The sequence below is a fragment of the Gorilla gorilla genome, chromosome 8 (genome assembly GCF_029281585.2).
Source record: "Gorilla gorilla gorilla isolate KB3781 chromosome 8, NHGRI_mGorGor1-v2.1_pri, whole genome shotgun sequence".
In the NCBI taxonomy this organism is placed as follows: Eukaryota; Metazoa; Chordata; class Mammalia; order Primates; family Hominidae; genus Gorilla; species Gorilla gorilla.
This window is the reverse complement of record NC_073232.2, coordinates 69,782,132-69,800,130: the sequence shown is the minus strand read 5'-3', so window position 1 is coordinate 69,800,130 and position 17,999 is coordinate 69,782,132.

Genomic DNA, 17,999 nt, shown 5'->3' with positions numbered 1-17,999 from the left:
CAGAGTCTCACTCTGTAGCCCAGGCTGGAGTGCAGTGGTACGATCTCGGCTCACTGCAAGCTCCACCTCCTGGGTTCACGCCATTCTCCTGCCTCAGCCTCCCCGGTAGCTGGGACTACAGGCGCCTGCCACCACGCCCGGCTATTTTTTTGTGTTTTTAGTAGAGACGAGGTTTCACCGTGTTAGCCAGGATGGTCTCAATCTCCTGACCTCGTGATCCGCCTGCCTCCGCCTGCCAAAGTGCTGGGAATACAGGCATGAGCCACTGCACCAGGCCAGACTCTGCATTCATCTTTTGTCCACATAAAACTCTCATTATTCCTCTGTCACTTTCATCACTGTCTACCAAATCCAATTTTCCTATATCAAACTTCCCAGAAATAGTTTCAACCACTGCCAATTTTATTTCTCCCATAATCATGCATAAAAGATGAATAATTTGTATTTCTTAGTAAATTCATGAGTGAATTATAAGCAAATCCTCTCAAATATTCCATAGTTGTTCTGTTGTCCCGGAGTGATCTATCATATAGCTAATCAATTCCTCCCTACAATTCTGACCACTTTGAATTTTTGGCTAAGTAAAAAGCAGATTGTCAGGTTCAAAACAGTGTGCTCAAGATATCCTCTGGATCAGCAAGGTCAAAACATCTCCATTTCTATAACACACTTACAATACAATATTACAAAGAGCAGAAAAATGATGAATTTTCTCCATTTGTCTTTTACTGTGGAAAATAGGTTATCAAGGCCAGTTGCCACAACCTGGTTGGCTCTACTGCTTCTGGCAGCAGGTGTTCCACGAAGGTAGTACCAATCTCTTCCATTGGTATAGCTTATGCCTAGACCAGGCTTGTTGAGCCAAAGGGTTGGTTGACTGATCAATGCATATGGAATCCTGTCATCCTTCTACAGGAAGCGGCAGAACCTTCGTAGTTCAACAGGGATCTGTGAGCTATGCAGGGCTGATAAGCAGCACTCATGGAGGCAAAGCTAGGGTGAGTCCTGGCGCAACCATTACTGTCTAGGCAATTTCCTTAACCTTTCCGAGCCTCTCTTCAGCTTTCTGAAAGATATCTACTGAATAGAGTGGTTATGAGACAAAATGAGGTAATGCCTGTATAACACTTTTAAGTGCCCAATACATACAGTGTTGGCTAAATGTTAACCAATATGGTCTTTGGCGACGGGGTATTAGTATAGGAGGTCAGAGTCCTGAGGGAAAGGGAGCTGACAACTTGAACGTGTCCAGGTCCTGGGTCCAGATTCTTGCCACCTGGAGTGTAGTTCAAGAAGGGATTGCCGGCCAGGCGTGGTGGCTCACGTCTGTAATACTAGCACTTCGGGAGGCCGAGGCAGGCAGATCACCTGAGCTCAGGAGTTCAAGACCGGCCTGGCCAATGTGGCCTAGCCAACATGAAACCTCCTCTCTACTAAAAATACAAAAATTAGCCAGGCATGGTGGCAGGTATCTGTAATCCCAGCTACTCGGGAGGCTGAGACAGGATAATCACTTGAACCTGGGAGGCAGATGCTGCAGTGAGCCAAGATCACGCCACTGCACTCCAGCCTTGGTGACAGAGTGAGACTCCGTCTCCAAAAAAAAAAGGGGGGGGGGGGGGGCGGGGATTGCCAGCAAGGAAACAAAGCACAATTGGGAAGAAACTGTTGCACTCAGAATGTAAGGCAGCCAGTAAGGGAATTGCTCATAGGGCACCAGGTGCTCACTCCAAGAGGCATACTGGCCTTGTGGCAACAGCTTAATTCCAAATCCTCCCTGCTTGTGTTAATGGGGACTCCTAATACACTGCCTTTCCTTTGCCTTAGCCCACATAGGGAAATTACCTACCCTCTCCTACAGTTTGTGGGACATGAAGAGATAAGAAAGAATTCAGGCTTGAGCCAAGTGATCAGTGTTATCTCCAGAACCAGTCACACTGACTCCCTACCAAATGGTTAAATACATCAACCCATCAACCATGTTCTAGTTTTGTTGTTGTTGTTGTTGTTGTTTGAGACGAGTTTTGCTTGTGTTGCCAAGGCTGGAGAGCAATGATGCGATCTCAGCTCACTGCAACCTCCACCTATCTGGTTCAAGCAATTCTCCCGTCTCAGCCTCCTGAGTAGCTGGGATTACAGGCACCTGCCACCACACCCAGCTAATTTTTGGTATGTTTAGTAGAGACAGGGTTTCACCATGTTGGCCAGGCTGGTCTCGAACTCCTGACCTCAGGTGACCCGCCCGCCTCGGCCTCCCAAAGTGCTGGTGTGCCCGGAGTTGGTTCCTTCTGGTGGGTTCTTGGTCTCGCTGACTTCAAGAATGAAGCCGCGGACCTCTGCAGTGAGTGTTACAGCTCTTAAAGGTGGCACGGACCCAAAGAGCGAGCAGCAGCAAAATTTATTGTAAAGAGCAAAAGAACAAAGCTTCCACAGTGTGGAAAGGGAGCCGAGCAGGTTGCTTCTGCTGGCTGGGGTGGCCAACTTTTATTCCCTTATTTGTCCCTGCCCACGTCCTGATGATTGGTCCATCTTACAGAGCACTGATTGGTCCATTTTACAGAGTGCTTATTGGTGCATTTACAATCCTTTAGCTAGACACAGAAAAGTTCTCCAAGTCTCCGCTTGACCCAGGAAGTCCAGCTGGCTTCACCTCTCACTGGGATTACAGGTGTGAGCCACGATGCCCAACCATGTTCTAGTTCTTTAAAGAGTTTCATTGCAAAAAATAAAATGTGTTGGCCAGGCGCAGTTGCTCACGCCTGTAATCCCAGCACTTTGGGAGGCCGAGGTGGGCAGATCACAAGGTCAGGAGATCGAGACCATCTTGGCTAACAAGGTGAAACCCCATCTCTACTAAAAATACACAAAATTAGCCAGGCGTGGTAGCGGGCGCCTGTATTGCCAGCTACTCGGGAGGCTGAGGCAGGAGAATGGCGTGAACCTGGGAGGCAGAGCTTGCAGTGAGCCGAGATCGCGCCACTGCACTCCAGCCTGGGCGACAGACCGAGACTCCATCTCGAAATAAAATAAAATAAAATGTGTTATGTATGACAAAATATATGGCAAATGTACAGTGCATGGCTCTATAATGCCACCCAATCTAATACAACAGATATGCTAGTGTTCCCACTAGAATAGATGAATGTAAGGACTAATGGGGAGCTTGCAAACAAAGGAAGAAACTAGCAATAACCTAGTAAAGTGTTGCAAAGCTATGTGGTAGAGCCAACATTGAATTCACGTTTCCTGGTCCCAAATCTAAATGTCTTTTCCTTTTTTTTTTTTTTTTTTTTTTTGTTGTTGTTGCCTTGATATAATACTTTTTCCTTTTTATTAATAACCTTAATAAAGATACAGTTTCACCAGACTTGAGTTCACCAGACTGGAATTCAGAGGAGAGATATAGAGATATAAATTGAAGATTAGGCAGTGGTATTCAAAAAGCCACATGATTGGATGAGATCACACAGAGAATTATTTTCATATCTTTGACCTCAACCCAAAATACAAAATACATTTTACATATTAACCAAATACATGTATATAATTTAAAAGTTTCCAGAAACAAATTTACCATTCCTACGTGTGATGCACGATTTCTTCTGTTTAAATTTTTCACTCTGAACTCAATTGACTTTTTTAACCCAGTAACAGCTGTGGCCTACAGTTTGAAAATCATTGAAAGTCACCGATCTAGGACGTTCTTAAGTCCGAATTGCATAATTGCAGCAAAAGAAGAGACTGAAAGGCTAGACATCTGGTACTGTAGAGATAAGAAGGAAATTTAGAAGAAGCAATCAGAGTTAAGAGGAGAACTGGAACAGAGGAGTCCTGATCAAGTGAAGAAAATGTTTCAGGAGACAAGTGCCTAAAGGTGTCATTTGCACTGAGAGGCTGAGTCAGTTGAGGATTGACCTCTGAACTGTCAGTGTAGAGATCACTGAGACCTTGGGAACAGAGCAATTAAGATAAAGTGGTAGGATTAAAAGCCTGATTCTTGAGATAACAGATGGTGACGACAAGTAAATACAATCATTGCTTTCTTGCTGTAAAGGAGAGCAGGGAAATAGGATCATAGTAGGTAAGAGATGCAGGATTGAGGTTTTCTGTTTAAATATTTATATGCTAATACAAATGCTCTAATAACTGGATGTACAAGAAAGTGACAACTGTAAGAAGGAAAATCTTGAGTAGATTGGAGGAGTCATCCTTAGATAAGGAAAAAACAAGAGAAGGGGAATAGCAGGCCACAGATACAGATAGCTTGGTAGATTTGTTGTTGAACATGAAACTGACCCAATAGTCCCATAGACAGTTCTTTTGGCCAAACATAGAAAGTGACCCTTCTTTTCTTAAAGCTCAAAACTTACATTTGTTTTATCTGAGTTCCTTTCTCGGGAAGGACCCCTGGCCTCTGAAAAAGTATCAAATAATTGAAACTTACCAGATTACCACATTCAGACAATGAGATGCCAGACCCTTCCTTTTGTTTCCTTACCGCTCCCTAGTTCGTGTTTTCTAACACACTGTTACACTTCTTCCCCGCTATATAAACCCCAAATTTTAGTCAGGGAGATGGATTTGAGACTGACCTCCCATCTCCTTGGCTGCAACACCTGATTAAAGTCTTCTTCCTCAGCAGTGAGCACCAAGACATAGACAGAACCCCTGATGTTTCTGTATCATGTGGAATTTCTCTTCGATTGTTGATAGTTTAATAAAATAAAAGCTGAGCGTGAGGAGAGGGAGACAGGTGCTGGTGGTTTGAGAAAGGAGAGCATGTGACTATCATCCAGGAGCTGCTACAGCCCAGCCCAGCCCTAGGATCTCCCACGTGGATGACTGCTGTATATTTCTCTCAACTTCCATCCTTGCCTCCTTACAGTCTTTTTTTTCCTACACAATCACCAAAGTGACTTTTCAAAACCATGTCAACCCCAGTATTTTCCCAACTCAGAATAAAATCCAGAAGTGTTTGGCTCTAAGTCCTGCATGATCTAGCCCCTATTTCCCATCGTCCTCTTACTTGCTTTGCTCTAGCCACCTGACTTCCTTGCTGTTCCTTAGTCTCCTCAAGAGTAGAACATTTCCTTCCATTTCTGAGAGGTGACAGCGTGCGCCCTCGCTCGCTCTGGGCGCCTCCTCGACCTTGGCGCCCACTCTGGCGGCGCTTGAGGAGCTCTTCAGCCCACCGCTGCACTGTGGGACCCCGTTTCTGGGCTGGCCAAGGCCGGAGCCGGCACCTTCAGCTTGCAGGGAGGTGTGGAGGAGGCGTGAGCGGGAACCGGGGCTGCGCGCGGCGCTTGCGGGCCAGCTGGAGTTCCCGGTGGGAGTGGGCTTGGCGGACCAGCACTGGGAGCGGCCTGCCGGCCCTGCCGCCCCGGGCAATGAGGGGCTTAGCACCCAGGCCAGCGGCTGCGGAGGGTGTGCTGGGTCCCCCAGCAGTGCCGGCCCACCGGCGCTGCACTCCATTTCTCGCAGGGCCTTAGCTGCCTCCCTGCGGGGCAGGGCTCTGGACCTGCAGCCAGCCATGCCTGAGCCTCCCCCTCCTCCGTGGGTTCCTGTGCAGCCAGTGCCTCTCCGACCAGCGCCGCCTCCTGCTCCAGGGCACCCAGTCCCATCGACCACCCAAGGGCTGAGCAGTGCGGGCGCACGGCGCGGGACTGGCAGGCAGCTCCACCTGCAGCCCTGGTGTGGGATCCACTGGGTGATGCCAGCTGGGCTTCTGAGTCTGGTGGGGACGTGGAGAACCTTTATGTCTAGCTCAGGGATTGTAAATACACCAATCGGCACTCTGTATCTAGCTCAAGGTTTGTAAACACACCAATCAGCACCCTGTGTCTAGCTCAGGGTTTGTGAATGCACCAATGGACACTCTGTATCTAGCTAATCTGGTGGGGAGGTGGAGAACTTTTGTGTCTAGCTCAGGGATTGTAAACGCAACAATCAGTGCCCGGTCAAAACAGACCACTTGGCTCTACCAATCAGCAGGATGTGGGTGGGGCCAGATAAGAGAATAAAAGCAGGTTGCCTGAGCCAGCAGTGGCAACCCCCTTGGGTTACCTTCCACACTGTGGAAACTTTGTTATTTCGCTCTTTGCAGTAAATCTTGCTGCTGTTCACTCTTTGGGTCCACACTGCCTTTATGAGCTGTAACACTCACCATGAAGGTCTGCAGCTTCACTCCTGAAGCCAGCAAGACCACGAACCCACCAGGAGAAATGAACAGCTGCAGACGCGCGCCTCGCACGGCCTTAAGAGCTGTAACACTCACCAGGAAGGTCCGCAGCTTCACTCCTGAGCCAGCGAGACCAGGAACCCCACCAGAAGGAAGAAACTCCGAACACATCTGAACATCAGAAGGAATAAACTCCGGACACGCCGCCTTTGAGAACTGTGACACTCACCGTGAGGGTCCGTGGCTTCATTCCTGAAGTCAGTGAGACCAAGAACCCACCAATTCCAGACATGTTTCCTCACTTCCTTTGTAGCTTATTTAAATGTGACTTTCTCAAGGTTGTCTTTGACCATCCTTTGTGAAACAGCACTCCTATCAATGTCACCTTCCCCTGCTTGGTTTTTGTTATTAGCACTTATTGCCATCTCTGGCCGAGATTTATAGCACATTAAATATCCATTTGCTACCAGCTCCTTTCATATAACCCTTGCAATTAGGTCAGGCCCTATAAACAATGGGCTGTGAGCAAAAAGGGGCATATACACATCTAGGCAAAAGCACCAAATGCAACCCTCCAGCTCTGTCTTCCCCTCCTGCAGTGATCTAGACCACATGTTGCAGTGGTGAAGCCACAGAGTGGACACAGCCTAAATCACTGAGTCACTGCCTGGGTCAGCTGTTCTGGGAAGTTGCCTGGCTCAGTGAGTTCTCCATGGTGGAAAAATAAACTTTGTTGTGTTAAATCACTGAGCTTTTGGGATTGATTTGTTACCACAGCATAATGTATTATCTGATATGGTCTAAATTGTGTCCCTCCACCCCCAAAATTCATATGTTGAAGTCCTAACTCCCAGATCTCAGAATGTGACTGCATTTTGAGATAGGGTCCTTAAAGAGGAGGTTAAAAAAGGAGATTAGAGTGGGCCCTAATCCAATATGACAGATGTCCTCATAGGAAGAGGTGATTAGGTCGGGTGTGGTGGCTTACATCTGTAATCCCAGCACTTTGAGAGGCCAAGGTGGGCAGATGAGGTCAGGAGTTCGAGACTAGCCTAACCAATGTGGTGAAACCCCATCTCTATCAAAAATTAGCCAGGAGTGGTGGTGCGCACCTGTAATCTCAGCTACTCAGGAGGCTGAGGCAGGAGAATCACTTGAACCTGGGAGGTGGAGGTTGCAGTGAGCCAAGATAGCACCACTGCACTCCAGTCTGGGTGACAGAGCGAGGCTCCATCTCAAAAAAAAAAAGAACAGGCGATTAGGACACAGACACACACAGAGGAAAGACCGTGAGAGCACACAAGGAGAAGATGGTCATCTGCAAGGCAAGGAGGTGTCAGAAGAGCTGGTTTCTGACCAAAAATGTGAGAAAATTAATTTGTCCCTGAAGCCGCTCAGTCTGTGATACTTTGTTATGGCAGCCCTACAAATGAATGCAGAATTCTAACACCATCTGGCATATTTGTTTTATTTCCTCTAGAATATAAATGTGTGATGAAAGCAAGGATGTTTAGTTCAACACTGTATCCACAGTACTTAATTGAGCCTGACACCTACCAAAGGCTCAATTAATATCTATTAGATTACTGAATACTGCATTTTAATGAAAAAGTTCAAAGAAAATCTTTCTGTGGCTCTACTCATTTTGCTTTCTCTAATAAATTTTTAGACTCCTCTGCATTGAACTTTATTTTCATTTCTAATTTTGCTAGTTTGCTTTTCTTTCTTAAGGTAAGGTTGATGTGAATTTGGTTGAAATATTTCAGGACAACTGCAATTTTATACAATTTCCAGTATTCACTTTTTTCCTAATTTCCATTTCCTCCTTTATTTTGGTTTTCTGACATCTTTTCTCAAGTTTTGGATTATAGTTTTTCTTTCTTGGTAACATGGACATTTCTATATTCAATCCTTTCTGGAATAAAGAATATAGCACTATAAATTTTCTGGTAATGACGGCTTTGATGGTGCTCTCAAAAACTTAATAGGTACTACTTTAAAATGTAGTATAATTGATTCTAGAATTCTTTGATCTACATGTGAAGATTTTTTTAGCCATTATTGCTATAGATTTTAATGACAGTATTTTGCAACACAGTATTTCTAAGAAGGCAATGTTGACTTTTATATTTTATATGAATTTTCCTGCCCCCAAAGTGAACTTTTTATAAAGCAATTATATAAATGAGAAAATGAAACCCCTACTGTTTGTCCCATTCTCTACAAAAATCTAAAAGCCACCTTGTTTTTCTCTGCAGACTCATTCTACTATATCTACAATGGGTATCAAGGCACTTGCTACCTAGTCTATTCCACTTCTTTCTGCAGGTATCTTTTCTTAAAAGTTTTTTTTAATAAACTATTTTTAGAACAAGTTTAGATTTACTGAAAATTTGCAAAGATAGTTCCCATACATCTCACACCCACTCTCCCCTATGAACATCTTACATTACTATGGTATATTTGTTACAATTAATGAGCCAATAATGAGACATTATTTAAAGTCCATGCTTTCTTCAGATTCCCTCAGCTTTCCCTTTTCTGTTTCAGGACCCCATCCAGGGTAAGACATGACATTTGTCAGTATGTCCCCGTACTCTTGGCTGTGACAGTTTCTCATACTTTCCTCCTTTTCAATAACCTTGACAGTGTTGAGAAGTACTGGTCAGGTATTGTGTAGAATGAGCCTCAATGGACAGTGTCTAATGTTTTCCTCATGGTTACACTGGGGTTGTGGGTTTTGAGAGGAAGACTACTAAAGTGTCATTCTCACCACATGGTATCAAGTGAACACACTAGCAACATGATTTATGCCTGCTGATGTTGACCTTCACTACTTGGCTGAGGAGTTTGTCAGGTCTCTCCACTGTAAAGTTACTCTTTTCTCCATTTCCAGACTGTACTCCTTGGAAGAAAGTCATTATGCATAGCCCACACCTAAGACTTGAGGCGTTTGCTCCTCCTCCTCCTTGGGAGTGGAGTATCTACAGAATTCTTCTGTGTGGAGAATACAGCCCTTCTCCCTTATTTATTAATCTATTTATTTATATCAGAGTAGAATCATGGATATTTATTTTATACTGAGTTATAAGCCAATACTACTGTATTTTGTTGCTCAAATTGTTTTAGATTTGGCCATCGAGAATGCTTTCATTTGGTTCCTGTGTCCCCCTGGCATACCCCATAGTTCTTGTAAGTTTTTGATATCTTGGGGTTTTTCAGTACTTCCTTACTTTTTGGCACTTTAAGACATATTTTTGGCTGGGCATGGTGGCTCACGCCTGTAATCCCAACACTTTGGAAGGCCAAGGCGGGCAGATCACCTGAGATCAGGAGTTCGAGACTAGCCTGGCCAGCAATGATGAAACCCCGTCTCTACTAAAAATACAAAAAATTAGCCGGGCGTGGTGGTGTGCGCCTGTAATCCCAGCTGCTCGGGAGGCTGAGGCAGGAGAATTGCTTGAACCCAGAAGGTGGAGGTTGCAGTGAGCCCAGTTCATGCCATTGCACTCCAGCCTGGACAACAAGAGCGAGACTCCATCTCAAAAAAAAAAAAAAAAAAAAAAAAAGACGTATTTCCTGCCCCAGTTCCACAATCAGGCATCTCTCCAAGGAACCGTGTGCCCTCTTTAGAGAATGGTATTAGAAAGTAAGACGTGGGCAGTACATGTGCTCATTGCTGCTAGGGTATTGTTGCGTCTAGGACCCCTCAGCTGATGTCACAATGAAATATATTCACATAATAAAACATGATTTACAAGTACAAGGAAATGAGCTAACAGTAAAAGATTAGCCTACTATTTGTCTATATCTTTCTACTTCAGGTGTTTCGTATAGGCAGCAAGGTACCAGATTTTATTTTTTAATCCTATCTGTAATTTTTTCTTTTTATTAAAGACTAAAGTCTATTTGTATTTATTCTATCTTTATCAACATTTTCTCCCCTTAAGGTCTTTGTTTTATAAGTAATTCTATTGACAGATGTTAGCTGTGGTAAAGTAGAATTGAATATCATTAAATACTAAACATATGATTATAATTTTAAAATACTATATAGACTAAAACCTCAACCTTATTCTTTTTTTTCTATTCTACGTGTATAATAAAATGTTTCATTTCTTTCTTGGACAAATTGGATATGAGTTTTGGGGCTGATTTAGTGTTCCTTCATTCTCTTCATTAGGATTTTGTTCTTTATATTTTCTTTCTATCTCAACAAACCTTAAATACTCTTTTGGAATCAAATCATCTTCTGTAGCAGATATTGTAGATCATTAGCTCAATCTTTTTTTCCAAACTTGTTCTCCCTTGATTGAAACTGCCATAATGGAAAGGCTACCCTTTTAACAGATTCTGATCAATGAAGTATAGGCTGAAGTCACTCAGCAGGGCACCCATTCCTAAATAGAGAATAAAGTTTGACTAGGAAAAAGTCCTTCAGAATATACAGTTGTCTCTTGGTATCTGTCAGCTATTGGCTCCAGGATCCCCTACAGATACCAAAATCCACAGATGCTTAAGTCTCTTATGTAAAATGGTATAGTATTTGCACATAACCTACAAACATGCTCCTGTATAATTTAAATCTTCTCTAGATTACTTATAATACCTCATACAGCATAAGTGCTATGTAAATAGTTGTTATACTGTGTTGTTTAGGGAATAATGACAAGAAAAAACTTCTGTATGTGTTCAGTACAGATGCAACCATCTATTTTTTTCGAATATTTTCAATCCTTGGTTGAATCCATGAACATGGAACCCATGGATACTGATATGATTTGGCTGTGTGTCCCCACCCAAATCTCATCTTGTAGCTCCCATAATTCCCAAGTGTTGTGGGAGGTACCCAGTGGGAGATAACTGAATCATGGGGGCGGGTCTTTCCCTTGCTGTTCTCATGCTAATAAATAGGTTTCACAAGATCTGGAAGTTTAAAAACGGAGTTTTGGCCGGGCGTGGTAGCTCACACCTATAATCCCGGCACTCTGGGAGGCCGAGGTGGGCAGATCACTTGAGGTCAGGAGTTTGAGACCAGCCTGGCCAACATGGCAAAACCTAGTCTCTACTAAAAGTACAAAAAAGTTAGCCAGGCATTATGGCGCATGCCTGTTGTCCCAGCTACTCGGGAGGCTGAGGTGGGAGAATCACTTGAATCTTGGAGGGGAGGTTGCAATGAGCTGAGATTGTGCCACCACACTCCAGCCTGGGTGACAGAGTAAGACTCCATCTCAATAATAATAATAATAATAAATGAATAAAAATGGGCATTTCCCTGCACAAACTCTTCTTCTCTTGTCTGCTGCCATGTGAGACATGCCTTTCGCCTTCCATCATGATTGTGAGGCCTCCCCAGCCACGTGGAACTGTAAGTCCAATAAACCTCTTTCTTTTGTAAATTGCCCAGTCTTGAGTATGTCTTTATCAGCAGCGTGAAAATGGACTAATACAGATATGAAGGGCCAACTATATATATTTTTTCTCCTAGGCCTCTCCCCCATCACCTCCTTCACCACTTTCCTAGCTAATTTTCATTACTCTTTCAGAAGTTTCAACTTCAGGAGTCCTGTACTAGGTCAGGTGCCTGTGTTTCACATTTGCATAGCTCCGCACACTTCCCCTTTAAAATATTTATCAAAATTATAATTATATAATGACACACTTAGTTATTTAAAGTCTGCCTATATTGCAATGTAAACTCCACCTAATTTACTACTATATTCCAAACACTAATTACAGTCCCTTGCACCTGGGAGGCACTCCATAAACATCTGAATGAATAAATTTGCAAAAGATTACCTAATAAAGCATAGTGACCAAGTACATATAAGTTAAGCAATACTTCCACTCTTATCCTTAGGCCCCACCCATGCTAATCGGTCATATTCTTACTTCCTCGCTATGTACAAAATTCTCAAACATTTGAGAAAAACCAACAGTACAAAAGAAAGAAATTGTGACTGACAAAGAATCCAAGAGAATGAATTGGAAAAAATTCAATTAAAATAAAAAATTCAATTAAAATAAAAAATTTCTAGGAATAAGGCTGAATAGGTTAATTGAGCCACTCCTCAAACTAAAATGCTGGATAAAAAAATTTAAACGTATATATGCTTAAAGAATCAAAGAACTGGGACAACTCTCAAGAATCACTGGGATAAAATCTAAGTGAAAGCATGCATCCAAAGTGGAACACAGAGCACTGAAATCCTGTGTCCTATGTACATGTGACAAACCAAGTAGTGTGACTTTGGTTCCCATGGCTTCCCAAAGCCAGGGAGACAGAAGTCAAAGCTGCATGTCACCTAAGGGAGACCCTCTTCTCCCCAAAACTGGGATCCCACTCTACCTCCCAACCCCCAAGTCTGCAAAGAAGGATACTCTGAGGCTGGTAGAGAGGGAATCTGAGGAGTGGAGGAGGATATGAGAAATTATAAACAAAAGCCAGTTCCCAGGGGACTAGATGGGGGAGGGAAAAGGGGGAAGGGGGAGGGGGAAGGGAAAGGGAAGGAAGGGGGAAAAAGAAAGAAAGGAGGAGTTAGGTAAGAGTGTGTCCTTGTTCAGGGAAAACACATACTAGAAATACATAGAGATGGATGCGCATGATGTCTGCCTCTTACTCTCTCATTCAGAAAAAGGCTAATGGTAATTGCTAAACACGTGCTGACAGAGAGTGCAAATATGGTGAAATATTAATAGCTGGGGACCAAGAAAGTTCTTTTTCTGCACTTATAGCTTTTCTATAAAGTTGAAAGTATTTCAACATAAATTATAAGAATACTAAATTAAAAGTCAAGTGATTATTGAAGAATGTCTTCAAGAAGAATAATTCTCAATATACTAATTATATGATTAGTAGCCTTAATAGGGACAGTCTTATCTGATGATAAGATCCAGGTATATTTTTCCAATGACATTAATAAACAAGAAAAGTAATGGGAAAACAAAAACCCATGAGCTTCACAAAAAAAAGAAATTAAAAAGCAAAATAAACTATGGCATAATTTTAGACAAATGAAGGAATTGAAGGGGAATCAGTTTTATCTCTATGTTTAGCAAATGAACCTTTGCCTATCACAGGTTTAGCGATCTTGGATTACAGAAAAGATATCATACTCTCATAATTAGATCTTCAGTAAATATTTCTAAAAATGTAATATTTTAACTTTATTAGTGTCAGATTTTAAGTCAACCTAAAAAAAAGGCAGAAAAGGCTATAATTTAACAGAACGTAATATGCTTTAGGGCTAACATATACTACTTAAAGTGGATAGATCACTAAAAAGACTTAGTACATTCTTTTTTTTCTTTTTTGAGATGGAGTCTTCGCACAATCTCAGCTCACTGCAACCTCCACCTCCTGGGTTCAAGCGATTCTCCTGCCTCAGCCTCCCGAGTAGCTGGGATTACAGGCGCACACCACCACGCCCAGCTAATTTTTTGTATTTTTAGTAGAGACGGGGGTTTCATCATGCTGGCCAGGCTGGTCTCGAACTCCTGACCTTGTGATCCACCCGCCTCAGCCTCCCAAAGTGCTGGGATTACAGGCATGAGCCACCACGCCCTTTTTTTTTTTTTTTGAGATGGAATCCCACTCTGTAACCCAGGCTGGAGGGCAGTGGCATGATCTTGGCTCACTGCAATCTCCAACTCCCGGGTTCAAGCGATTCTCCTGCCTCAGCCTCCTGAGTAGCTAGGATTACAGGCACCTGCCACCACGCCTGGCTAATTTTTGTATTTCTAGTAGAGATGGTGTTTCACCACGTTGGCCAGGCTGGTCTCGAATGCCTGACCTCAGGTGATCTACCCGCCTCTGCCTCCCAAAGTGCTGAGATTACAGGCATGAGCCACCAAACCCAGCCGAGACTTAGTACATTCTTAAAAGCTTTTTCATTCATTCAACAAATATTTATTGAGGGCTTAAGCACAATGCCTGGTGATGGCTTGGGAGCATGGATGGATAGATGGGCAGGAGAGCAATTCCTGCTTTCATGGACTTGCCATCTTGTCCAACTCAAAGGCTCACACAATTAAACCTGTTGTGGATTTCCTTTCAAGGAAGGAAAATGGTTTCAAGAGGAAAGGCACTGACCTAGACAGGAATATATCCTGGCAGGCTTCCTTCAGGAAGTAATGATGGAGTTGACATCTGAAAGAAGAGTGGGTGTTAACAAGAGAAAACAGGCTGGAAAAGCTAAAAGAAAGTGAATGTGGGCAAATCCCAGGAAGCCTAGGGAAACAGTGCAAGATGAGGCTGGAGAAGTAAGAGTGGGCTAGACAACAGAAGCCTTACTAGGAAGAGAAAAGGTTAAAGATTTGGCTCTGCCATAGACTGAATGTTTATGTCTTCCCAAAACTCATTGAATTCATTAGGGTGAAATCTAATTCCCAGTGTGATGGTATTTTGAGGTGGGGCTTTAGGGAAGTGATTAGGTAACGAGGGTAGAGCCTTCATTAATGGGAGTAGAGCCCTTATAAAAGAGACCCAGGACGGAGGCCCCTTGTGCCTTCCACCATGTGGACACGATGAAAATATGGTCACCTATGAAGAAGTAGGCCCTCACCAGACATCAGATCTGCTAGTGCCTTCATACTGGACTTCCCGGTCTCCAGAACTCCAGAAATACATTTCTGTTGTTTTTATAGTATTCTGTTACAGCAGGCCAAACAGTTAACACAGGGTCTATTCTAAGAACAGAGGAAGTCCTGAAATATTTCAAACACTGATGTGCTCAAAGTTTTGTTTCTGTAAGCTCACTCTGGCTAAGTGTAGAAACAGGTTGTAAAGGGCATAGAAGTAATTCAGGGAGCCTAGGTAGGGACCTATTGCAATAGCTCAGGTAAAAGCTATGGTAACATGGACTAGTCTAACTGCAGTAGAATAGGGAATTTGAAATAACTGACTTATGGACTGAATGTTTGTCCCCCCTCCCACAAATTTCTATGTTGAAGCCCTAACCCGTGCATGGCTGTATTTGGAGTAAGAAAGTAATTAAGGCTAAAGAGGTCATGAGAGTAGGGCCCTAATCTAATAGGACTGATATCTTTATAAGAAAGAACACTGAAGAGCTTGTTGTCTCCCCACTGCCCCTCACTCTGCTGCACATGTACCAAGGAAAGGCCAGGTGAGAACATAGTAAGGACGCTGCCATTTGCAAGCCAGGAAGAGAGCCCTCACCCACAAAGAACCCTGCTGAACTTTGATTTGGGACTTCTAGAATCCAGAACTGTGAGAAAACAAATTTCTGTTGTTTAAGCCACTCAGTCGTCCCTTGGTATCCATGGGGGATTTGTTCTAAGACCCCCTGTAGAACCCAAAATCCACGGATGCTCAAGTCTCTTATATAAAATGGCATAGTATTTCCACATAACCTATGCCCATCCTCTTGTAATTACACTGCCTTATTTAGAGAATGAGAGGGAAAAAAGTCTGTACATGTTCAACATAGATGCAAATATCCTTTTTTAACTGAAATATTTTTATCCCCAGTTGGTTGAATCTATGGATGTGGAACCCTTAGATATGGAGGACCAACTATACTTTGTTGTGGCAGCCTGAAGATAAATACAGATTTTGGTACCAAAAAGTGGTATTTCTGTAACAAATACCTAAAAATGTGGAAGTGGCTTTGGAACTGGGTAATGGTGAGAGGCTGGAGGAGTTTTAACATGCATGCTAAAAAAAAAGTCTATAGTGTCCTGAAGGACTGTTGATAGCTATGGTCCAACAGGTGATTGAATTAAAGGTAACTCTTATAAGGGCTCAGAAAGAAAAGAGGAGAGCCAGAGAGAAAGCCTCCATATTCTTACAGAATACATATATCATCATCAACAGAATGTTCGTGGGCATGATGGACTTTAAAGGCCCATCTGGTGAAGTCTTAGGTAGAAATGCAGAACAGGTTAATAGAAACAAAGGAGATTCTTGTTATAAAATAGAAAGAAATAAATAGTTGTGTTCTAGTGTTTTGTGGAAGGCAGAAATTGTGAGCAATGAAACTGGATCTAAATTTAGCTAAGGAGATTTCTAAGCAAAGTACTGAAGGAGCAACTTGGTTTCTCTACCACTTAAAATGCAAGGAGATAAAGCAAAGGAATTTTAAGCAAAAAGAAACTAGAACTTGAAGATATAGAAAATTCTCAAGCCTATCCACATTGCGAAGAAATGAGAAAGCTTGTTTTGAAGAGAACATTAAAGGTGTGGCTGAACAACCATTTGATAACATTAGTGTGGGTGTGAACTACAGATTTAATCAGCCACCTGAGCAGAAGCCAAGAATAGAGATGGGATTGCACCAGCAGAGATACTGTCGGCCAGGACTAAAGGGGACAGGAAAAATCAGAATGGAATGAAAGAAGGCTGTAGGACTTCTCAGATTCTACAGAAACAGACAACAGAGCTATCTGGCTGTGAGCATGAGCTGCCCTTTTAAAAAGTGAAGAATGGCCCCAAAAGTGATTCAAATACTGTCCGTGAACCACAGCCTGCCATTCTCACCACAGGCCTAAGAGGCAGGGCTAGTTCCTCCTCCATTTCAAAGGGTGGGGCTTTTTCACTCAGGGGAGGCCAGGATCCCACTGCCCAATGCCTCAGGGACAAGGCTGAGGCCCAGTGCCATAAGGGTGACAGTGCAAGTGGGCCTGGAGGGCATAGCATCAAACCAAAAAGAATAATTCTAGAGCCTTAAGACCTAATGGGATTTGCCTTGCCAGGTTTGGGGACTTGCTTGGGACTTGTCATCCTTTTTTTCTTTCTTGTTTCTCCTTTCTGAGATGGCATGTCTTTCCTATGCCCGTCCCATCATTGTGTTTTGGAAGAGCATATTGTCTGGTTTCACAGGTTCACAGCTGGAGAGGAATTTTGCCTCAGAATGAATGGTACCAAAAGTCTCGGCCATACCTGATTTATGCTTAAATTAGGCTTTGGATTTTAGACTTTAGAGTTGATACTTAAACAAGTTAAGACTTTTAGTGTGGTTGGGATGGAAGGGAATATATCTACATGTGACAAGAACACAGATTTTGGCAGGCCACGGACAGTATGTTACAGATTGAACGCATGTGCCCCCCCACTTCAAAATTCCCACTTTGAAGCCCTAGCCCCTAGTGTGGCTGTATTTGGAGTAAGACAGTAATTAAGATTAAATTAAGTAATAAGGGTGGGGCCCTGATCTGACAAGACTAGTGTCCTTATAAGAAGAGACACCAGATAGCACTCATGCTCTTCTCCCACCCACAACCCACTTTGTGTGTACACATTGAACAAAGGCCACGTGAGGACAAAGCAAGAAGGCAGCTGTCTGCAAGCCAGGAAGAGAGCCCTCACCAGAAACTGACCCTGTTGGACCTTGATCTGAGACTTCTAGCTTATAGAACTGTGAGAAAAATTTCTGTAGGTTATGGTACTTTGTTATGGCAGCCTGAAAAGACTAATACACTGACAAAAATTAGGAAGTATTGAGGTAATGTGTTGTTAAGCTAATTCCTCACTTTTAATAGTAGAGTAGAATAAAATAACGTCTAAAATATACTGGCTAGTGTTATGATGGTAACAACTAGAAAAACTAAAATTGATTATTAGAAGAAATTGGAGGGGGGTGTCTATGATAAAATTTTACTTTTTAACCCTTAGTTTTTCTAAAGCTATGTATATTAGTTTCATCAACCATTTCAAAAGTTTAACTTAATTTTCAAAGAAAACTTAAAATATCATGCCTTCATTCCTTAAATTTCATTGTTTTATTTTTATGATTTTTGCTATATTAATCCTTGCCAATTTTAAACCAACATTTTTAACCTAAATCAATTTATTTTACATTAT